At 36.1% G+C, this 10257-nt stretch overlaps 1 pseudogene; it reads right to left on the reverse strand.

Annotated features, from left to right (window-relative positions):
* Positions 1-368: 368 nt before the first annotated feature.
* On the reverse strand, positions 369-4408 carry LOC127453809 (ELL-associated factor 1-like; annotated as a pseudogene).
* Between the last annotated feature and the right edge of the window lie 5849 nt (positions 4409-10257).

Consider the following 10257-nt stretch of genomic DNA (forward strand, 5'->3'; position numbering starts at 1 on the left):
ACTATGACTGGATTATTTCAATAGTTTTTTCCTTATAAAAATTTAGAAAAAAACAAGTACATACATAAATAAATAAACAGTGTTAATGCATTGTAAATATCTTGCAGTACTACTTTTTACTTGTCATATTTTCATCAACAGTATGCTTTAAATAAAACTGTTTGATTATCATCATGATGTGTCTTTTTCGTCTTGCCTTTGTTATTGTTGACAAAAAAAAACCTTTCGTCAGTAATTTTGTTGACGAGATAAATAGTTTATACAGTTATTATCTCATTTGCTAACATTAAATTGCACTGTGCCAGTATTGTACATTTCAGCATTATATCAGTCATCGGCCAGTGAAAAACCCAAGTCGGTCGAGTGTGTCAACACTCACTCAGTGTGTTCATGAGCTGGTTGCTGCCCTGTGATTTGTTGGTGCCGTTGACCATGCTGGTCCTGCTGGGAGAGAGATGATGCATTTCCTGTTCTGCATCACTGCATGAGCTGTCATCACCACTGCCAGAACAACTGCCAGAGTCTGAAGAGCTGCTACTGCCACTGCTGCTCATCTGCTCGATCATGTCCACCTCAGAGAAAGATTCGCTGAAGAAACTTACAATGCAAATTCAGTGCAAGCTACAACTAACATCATAGTTATAAAGCTAGCTGTTCCAGTCAACAGTTTAGATGTGCAAAATTACACATTTTGAAGGACTAGTCTATCTTAAGGAAGCCCTACACTGGTCAGACATGTTTATTAAGGGGCGTACACATAGGATGCATTCTTGTGTTTAAAAACAGCTGGACAATGTGAAACACAATGGAACAGAATGAAGCGGTTTTGAGACGCTTTTATAAAAGTTGACATGTTTTCAAATAAACGCGCACAAAATGGTGTGAAACACTGATGAGATGCAATGCAACAGCTAAAGAGATCCATATGCCTACGTGTACATGTTTTACAACAATTACAACATTTGAATTTCAATAGTAATTGTCTTTGAAAATGTTATTGAAGGCAGTTGATTTGTTGCATTATTACATGGCGGCCTGGAATACTCTATTCTTATTGGTCAACGGCACCATCTAGAGGTCTGTTATTGCTCTGTAACAACCGCAGCTCCATGTAGCAGACCACTCATCTGGGGTCTGCGAGCTGTCTCTCCTACTTCATGTAGCACTCTGTGAACTCTACAATTAGGCTAATAAAATAAACTCAAATCAATGTTTCGTGTGCATTTATTTATTTATTTGGCAAGTAGTCTTGTAATAAGATGCATACTAAGCAGTCAGACATTTATTAATAAACAAATAAACAACCGAACTCGGACGCAAACCGAAGGTGGAATTTCAGCTGTTGTAACACAGTGATTTATTTCCTCACATAATTACACAATTTCAAGACAAATCAATGTTTCATGTCCATCTATTTGTTTAACTGGCAAGTATTCTTGTAATAGGCTGAATAATGAGGAGTCAGACGGTCATTTTCACAAAATAAACACCAACAGAACTCCGATTTCTTTCTTTTAATATAGTTACATAATTTTAATGCAAATCAATATGTTTTGTATATTTATTTATTTATTTGGTTAGTAGCCGTGTAATAAGCGAGATAATGTAAAGTCAGCCTGTTGTTATCGCACAATAAACCCATTCAGGGTGATACCGCGTCGAGGTCCTGATCACCCTGTCGGGGTTTATTGTGCGATATCAACTGGCTGACTGTACATTACCCTTTACAAAATGCTGATATCTGTAGAGGGAGGTGCTTTAAAAAGACTTTTACAGAAAGGGTTTTAGCATGCAGACACTCTAACAGTTACTGTGTCTCTGTGGCATTTTTGTGCACAGAAAAGGTTCAAGCAAATTCTTTCATTCTTTAATCCACAACAAATATATTTTATATGCATAGATTACACATGATTAGCAGCATTTTTATGCAGAAACTATTCCAGATTGAGCTGACAATTGTTTTTTTTACTCTGAAATAAGAAAGACTTATTGCAGGATCACTTGGTTATTAAATTCCTAATGATAAAAAAATAAATAAAAAATAAAAAAACATTTTGGAGTATCACATTACATGTTTTTAGGGCCTTGGGAGTCTGTGATTGTTGTGTACATGTGGTTTCAGTTGGCTCTTTATTTTATCCAAAATTTGAATAGCTGAAGTATGAAATTTCTACGACACCAGCACCACCAAATAAACATTGTTTTCAAAACCCCCTTTTGCCATTGATCGAAAAAACAGATAGTCGCCCCCCCTCCCCCAATCTCACGCCATTGGTCAAGTCATTGTTATTGTCTCTCCAGAGGCAGGTCACTCAAACTGAGGTATTTTCATAGTGCCACAGAGACAGTGTTTACAGTTTTCAAGAATTTTTTCAAGGAGTATTTTTGTCTCTACATTCATCCTCTTTAAAGCACCACAGCTAAAAATTGTTAACAATTTAAGCTCTGAATGTGCGAAATTGTTTGGTATAATTTTAAAGAAAACCTTTCACATTTTTAAGATTATGAGAAATTATGAGACTGAAAAATAACAACACCAACAAAAAAACTTGAGCCAAAACTTTATTTTTTTTTCTTATTATTTTCTGATTTGACATTATATATCTCAGGGTGTAAATAATTTTGTTTTTGCTTTTGTTTTGTTCCAAATAATGTCACCTGTAACAAAGTAACATTTTGTGTTGTTATGACAAAGCGATCAAAAGTTATAGCAATACAAAAACATCTCCAAGTGTCCAAATGCCTCTCCAAACAAATAAAACAATAACTTTACATAAGAACTAATTACACATGCAAATACAACAATGACTAAAGGTATACTTTTTCTCCAAAGAATGCAGGCATGAGTAATGAGACCTCATTCCGTTCCATTCTGTGTCATTTGAGCCATCATTGAGTCTGTGTCATGTACTTGGCGCCATCTCCTGGTGGCCATATGTAATTAGAGTGAACGATCCTCTCTGCCCATATGTAGATGACTTCCACCTCTAGTTGCAGCGATCTGAATCCTAATACGATTAGCTTAGCGTTCCATGACGATCGACAACGTACATCATTTCCGATTCATCTGATCCAGGAAAGCTAACGTGTTTAAGCCAGATAGCACATTATGTACTGTGTGCACATTGTGCTTCATGTAGTTTATCTAATGATCTATGCATTCGATTATGTTGTGTGTGGGCTTGTTTTAACAGTAATCCCCTCCACTAAGTAATGGTAAGTTCTGTTTATTTTATTTGAAGTTATAAGCGAAAACACGGCTTATAAGCAATACCCGTTTACTTGTAACATATACGTCAAAGACATATACTAAGCTATTACTCTCTATATTTTTGTCTGTGAGTAAAACAAATAGGCTGGTTGAATTCTACTCATTGAGAGCTTTCCAACGACATATGACACATGGCTATTTGATCAGTTTCATTTTATTACCCATTACAACTAATTGTGCAGTGCAAAATGATTGATCAATTATCAAAACGGAACACTTCTGATTTGTCTGCAAATTTCAAAGCACTTGTTCAGTTTTGGTCATAATGCCTACATGCATTGTAATGTACAGCTTCAAACAATACCTATTTTGTGTTGGTCAAGACTGTAGTAATATTTTGATAACTATTTATTTGTGTTGCCTTAACAAAGAGTTTAAAATGTTAAGCCTAAAAAAAAGAAAAAAAATCTATATAGACTTTCCCTCACTAATCAACCATCCTGATCCATCATTAGTCAACAGCACAACTATAAGTGATCACATGATCAGGAGGGTCTCACCTCATTTAATGTCGTCCAGTTGAGGTTCGGGAGACTTTAGTTGGTGAGGTCTTGGCACCAGCTCCGGATTTGATAGGGGTGCGGAACTGTGATGTCAGCTGGCTAGCTCTCACCGACTGTTGCTCTATCCGAGCCTGAATCTTACTGCTGCCCTCTGCTCTGACAAACACACACATCATCATCATCTACAACATCACACTAGAGTTACTTATGCAGTTCAGAAGCCACACTCAAATACAATACAAAAATACAAGTTGCCATTTCATTGGTGGCTCACACCTTGTTTCCTTGACTTGTATGCTGCTTCTGAGCTTCTCCAGCATGAATTCTCCAGTTTCATGAGTAATGATCAGATCAAAGAATCAGTCTTTCTGATACGGCCTTTTATTACCCTTAAACACTGTCATTGGTGGAGTTGAACCCTTGAGAGAAATCAGACATGAGGGTTTCAGACAAGAAGAGGCATGGAAACTTCATCAAATTTAACAGAGAGTGATGGTCTTACTGGTATGTGTGGTAATGTGACTGTGACCTCATCTCCTTTTCCTGCTTGTAATTCTCCTTCACAGGACATATCATTAGATGCTGGTTTAAAATCATCTGAGGAAGGAAGCACAGGTTTGTAAACATATGACATTGAAGTTTGACTGGTTTTACCCTTAAATTAAATGTATGCATATTATTACTGGTGGCTCATTCAACATTTCAAAAATAATTATTATAGCTCATCCATTCACATTATGAAAGTTACAAACAGAAAATTCAACATCCTAAACACGTAATTGAAATGCTTAATTTCTGCGCCACTAGCGCCACGAAATGGAACTGCAAAAATAAACAATGTTTTCAAAACAGCTTTCTGAATACACCCCTCACCTGCAGTTGTTCAAACAATCAGATAGTCCCGCCTCCAACTCACACCATTGGTTGAATAACGTTGTTGGGGGGTTCTAAGCGGGTCGCTCTAAACAAACAAAGTCATTTTTATAGCACCACAGAGAGATAGTGTTTACAGTTTTTGAGAAAATAAATCTATATTCTTACAGTTTTCTCTGCATATTAAGCTGGGATATGAGTATGTATTTTAACACTGAAAAAGTCACATCAGCTTTTACTTTTATTATTACTATTATTATTAACTACTGGATCTATGTACACATGCAGGTAAATATCTTGGCCTGTTGTTAAGATATTTAAGTAAATATCTTAACTTAAACACACTAAGTAGTGATAAATAAAAGGTGTCAAAATAAAATAAAAATAATTTAAATTAAGAATAAAAATTCTCATAAGCTGAGGTAAATATTATATATATTAGGATGAAAAACAAACTTTTTATTATGGTGCAACTAAATAAACATATGTAAATGTACTATATAATGAATATAAAAATGTAAATAAACAATAATAATATAATAAAAAATAATAATAATACAAAATCTCATCAGCTTCTGGGGTGTATGTATGTTTATATTTGTAATCAATGAAAAACAAACTTTTAAGGATGGTGCAATTAGGGGGTCTGGGTAGCTCAGCAAGTATTGACACTGACTACCACCCCTGGAGTCATGAGTTCGAATCCAGGGTGTGCTGAATGACTCCAGCCAGGTCTCCTAAGCAACCAAAAAAGCCTGGTTGCTTGGCTGGGTAGAGTCACATGGGGTAACCTCTTGAGAGAAAGAGAGAGAGAGAGAGAGAGAACTTAAACTTAAACGTAAACGCCCACTGTAATGATTGGCTAACATCGTGGAGCCCCTCAAATACAGCCATATTTGAAACTCAATCATAATAGAATGAACAAGCTCCACAACATTATATACTAAATTTCAGGGTTTATATTTAACGCACATCCAACACATTGCATCCAAATATATTAAACTGTTCACTTGAGCACAACTGTTAACACTCAGCACCATAAAATATCAAACAGTCATGACATTTGAAATATTCATGAATGAAACTGTTTACTCACGGTTTTATGATTAGGTCCAACAGTTCCTTTGCAAAGCTTAAATCATATTATGACTAGTTCACTAGCAATCCACGCAAATGTTAGACAAAAAAATAAAAAAAACGCACATACATAGATCAAAGCACGATGAAACAAGACGTACACACAGTATCATCCTGCACTCAGGCGCACATTGCCGTAAATACATCAAAACAGTCAAAGACATCCATTTAGTGCATGTTTACATACACCAACAGTTAAAAATAGCACAAATTGGTGCAAGAACTTGTCCAGGACACATTTGTGCTCAAAACAGCAAGGTGCAGCTCAGATGAATGAAACAGAATGGGGTCTCCTTTTCAGAGTTGTAACTTGACACCGCATCTTTTAAAAGCAGCACAAGATGCATGACAATGGTCAAAGACATTTGTCTAGTGCATGTTTATATACAAAAAGTTAGTAAAATCTTCAAATCTATTTAAAAATAATGGAAATTTCTATAGTGAATATAATTTTGATTTCTGTTTTAAGTTATGCTTGGTTCTAAAATATTTACTCATCTAGCAATTACTCTGTGCAATCTCCATATAAATGTAATATTAAAAAAAAAAAAAACTAATCCAGTAATTTTATTACACAGCTCCCTGAAATACTCTATTCTGATTGGTCAGTCGCAGCATCCATGTAATCCATGTAATATATTTCTGAATAATGGCCACACTTGTGCAAGTCATCTTTCCTGCTTCTCGGATCAATTTGTGATGTCTACAAGTAAACAAATCAATATTTCATGTCCATTTATTTATTTAATTGACAATTAAATAAAATAAGCACCAACAGAACAAACCGGAGGTCAAATCAGCTGTTTATGGAGCAATTATTTTTATTTTCACATAATAACAACATTTCAATGCAAATGATGTCCATTTATTTATTTGGTAGGTACCTGTGTAATAAGTGGAATAATCAGACTTTATCACAAAATAAACCACTACAGGGTGGTCAGGGTGTCTTTATCCTTTACGTAACAAAACATTTTGAAAAGTCATGGAAATTCAATGGTCAAAAGATTTTGCAACCGTGTTTGGAAGGTTACAGCCCATTTAGTACGAGTCTCAGCAGTTTATTTCAAAATCTGCTGATACTTGAGTGTTAGGCCTATGTATATGCAATATCACTTATTTCATATTTCCCCATTATGCAAAAATAATGAATGCTGAATATCTCCTTCAGTCAGAAATGTGCAAACTCTGCATTTGATTTCTTTCTGTTGCATATTGATTTTATACACAATCATCATAAATCACCCCTAACAGATAATCAGTGACTGTAGAAGACTGTCAGATGTTCACTGGTTCCGTCAGGAGTTTCCTGATAAATGTGTGTGTGTTCAGGTGGAGGCATCTGAGGAAACACGATCACAGAGAGGCTGGAGGTTCACTGCAGGTAAAACACAACAGACAAACAGCAAACAGACACATCAGAAGAGCTGTGTTGATGTAATGGTGTGAATGTGTGCAGGTGTAGATGATGCTGAGTCTGAGTGTGATTTGGATAATGGAGTGACGTTTGACTGGATCATCAGGAATAATGGAGATGTAGATGTTCTGCAGGAGCAGCTGGAGGGACTGCTGTCATTGATCAAGTCAAAAAAACAAAACAACATGAAAATGGATTGCTGAAGAAGTTTTACAGATTATTTGCTGTCAGTCTTACACTGTGTTCACCGGAATCCCTTGCAAACTCTTCAATTATTTAAAAAGAATAGTTCATTAAAAAAACTAAAAATGCTGTCATCACTTACTCCACCCTCATGATTTTCTTCTTCAGTGGAACACAAAAGGAGAAATTCTGAAGAATGTTCACAGTTCTCTTTTCCATACAATGAATGCATACAGAGACAAGCTTCAAAAAGGTCAAAAGGTTCCATTAAGCCCCCTAAAAATAGTCCATATGACTCACATGCTATATTCCAAGTCTTCTGAAGTCATACATTGTGCTTTGTGTGAGGAACAGACCAAAAGTCAGATTGTAAAAAGTCATTATTAGTCATGTTTCCATCCATGTGAAAAATCAGAATATAGCAAAAACAATTTGCAAATAAAGCATTATTTCCATCTAATGTGTTTGAGAACAAAATCGTGAGAGACGGTCTAGTAAGTGCACATGTGCTAGGATTGTGGGTGATTGAAGGCGCAAAGGATACACTTGATGCATCCTCCAAAATATGGCAAACGAAGTCTGTGAAATGAGGCTCCCTCCAAGGGTCCTCACAATTGAGACTGCCTTCAGCTGTGCTTGATGACATGGCAGCCGAGATATCCAGCCTAACTAGGATGCAGCCTTCTGATTGAGAAGCACCCAGTAATTGAACCTCTGTGTTAACGGCTTCAAAAGCTAATTCATGTCAGGTGTTTCAATTAAAGAGATTAAATTAAAAGCATGGTTTGCACAGGTGCCCTGCCCTGTAAATAAAGGCACACAAAGTCTGGTTACTGACAAAGTGTTCTTCTCAAGAAAGATTGATTAGTGTTAAACATGGCTTGATCCCAACAACTTTCACAGGACCTTAGAAGGTGCATTATAGAGATGCACAAAGCTGGAAAAGGTTACAAAAGCATTACTAAAGACCTGAGTGTTCATCAATCTACAGTAAGACAAATTGTCTTCAAATTGAGAAAATTCAGGACCATTGCTATTTTTCCTATCAGTTTGCATTCTGCAAAGATCACTCCAAGAGCACAACGGGCAATTCTGAAAGAGGTGAGAAAGTACCCGAAGGTAATGGCAAAAGTCTTTGTTTATGTGTCCCCTTTCAGAAAAACACTGAACAAGAATGGTGTTCATGAAAGGACACCAAGAGGAAAACCACTGCTGTTAAAAAAAACAACAACAACAACATTGCAGCACATCTCAAGTTTAAACAAGACCACCTGGATGTTCCACAATGCTTCTGGGAAAATGCTCTGGGGGCAGATGAGACAAAAATGTAACTTTTTAGCAAAAATGCACGATTCTATGTGTGGAAGAAAAAGGGCATTGCACACCAACCCTAAAAACCTCATCCCAACTGTGAAGCATAGTGGAGGAAGCATGATGGTTTTGGGCTGCTTTGCTGCTTTAGGGTCTGGATGCCTTGTAATCATTGAGGGAACAATAAATTCAAAATTGTATCAAGAAATTTTGCAGAAGAATGTCAGGGCAGCAGTGACATTCAGCAAGACAGTGACCCAAAGCACTAAATCAATTAAAGAATGGCTGAAAAAGAAGATTAATGTTTTGGAATGGCCAAAATCAGAGTCCTAACCTTAACCCAAAACAGATGCTGTGGCATGACCAGAAGAGGGCTGTGCAATCAAGACAACCTAAAAATATCGATGGACTCAAATCAATCCTCAACATTGTGCAAGTCTTATAAGCAGCAACAGGAAACATTTGGTGAAGGTTGTTGCTGCTAAAGGAGGATCTATAAGGTTCTAAATTTAAGGGTTCACTTACTTTTTCCAGCCTGCACTATGAATGATTATTCTGTCGTCAATAACATTTTAAAAAGTACAACTGTTTGTGTGTTATTAGTTTAGTCAGATTGTGTTTGTCTATAATTGTGAATTAGATGAAGATCAGACCATATTTTATGAGTCATCACTGCAGAAGTCCAGTTAATTTCAAAGGGTTCACAAAATGTTTCTTGCAATTGTAATAGTAGACAATCTTTTTGATGACAGGCTTTGGCTCCAGCATTTCAGAATGACCAGATCAATGTTTACAGATGCTATGCCAGTCCAGTTATGAAAGAATTAGCTATAGTCACATGACTTTTTGAGACAAAGTCAAGTGACTTTTGATGCGCTTCTAGGAATTTATTCAGTAAATGTGGTTCTATCGTAGTTTGTGTGTGTCTTTTTATTAAATAAAAAACTGTATCCACCTCTAGTGAGCATTTATATATATATATTATTATTATTATTATTATTATTATGCACATTCTGGCAATTTATTTGCATCTTGGTGTTTCCATCCTGTAGTTTTTATGCAATATCCCAAAATTTGCATAAAAATATGTGAATGAAATCCCAGCTATTGATATCAAACATGGCATAACACATCTCGACATTTAAATGTACGTATGTGCAGAGAGGATTTGAGAGCTTTGTGGAGGGGATTATCAATTAATTACAACTTACATTTTGTTCTGTTCTTCACACAAAGCTATCATATTTCTTTAGAAGACTTAGAATTTTTTGGGAGTTTCACAGTCTATGGCAGGGACAGTCGTATTACATAGCTTGCGGGCCACTTTTAGAAATTGCTGGGTGACCAGGGGCCAGTGAATAAAATGACCTGGCAAAACCTAGTATACTTGACCTATTTGGTCACCTTATCACATCACCTTCATCGAAACTCATAATTGCTGGTCAGACACCAGCAATTTTTCCCTGAAAAATGTTGGTGCATAGAAACACAATGGAGCTAAAGCCTCAAGTCTGATAATACTCTATTTGATATTTGAGGATGAAAACATAACAGTTTTTCTC

This window comes from Myxocyprinus asiaticus, chromosome 16 (assembly GCF_019703515.2).
Source record: "Myxocyprinus asiaticus isolate MX2 ecotype Aquarium Trade chromosome 16, UBuf_Myxa_2, whole genome shotgun sequence".
Classification (NCBI taxonomy): domain Eukaryota; kingdom Metazoa; phylum Chordata; class Actinopteri; order Cypriniformes; family Catostomidae; genus Myxocyprinus; species Myxocyprinus asiaticus.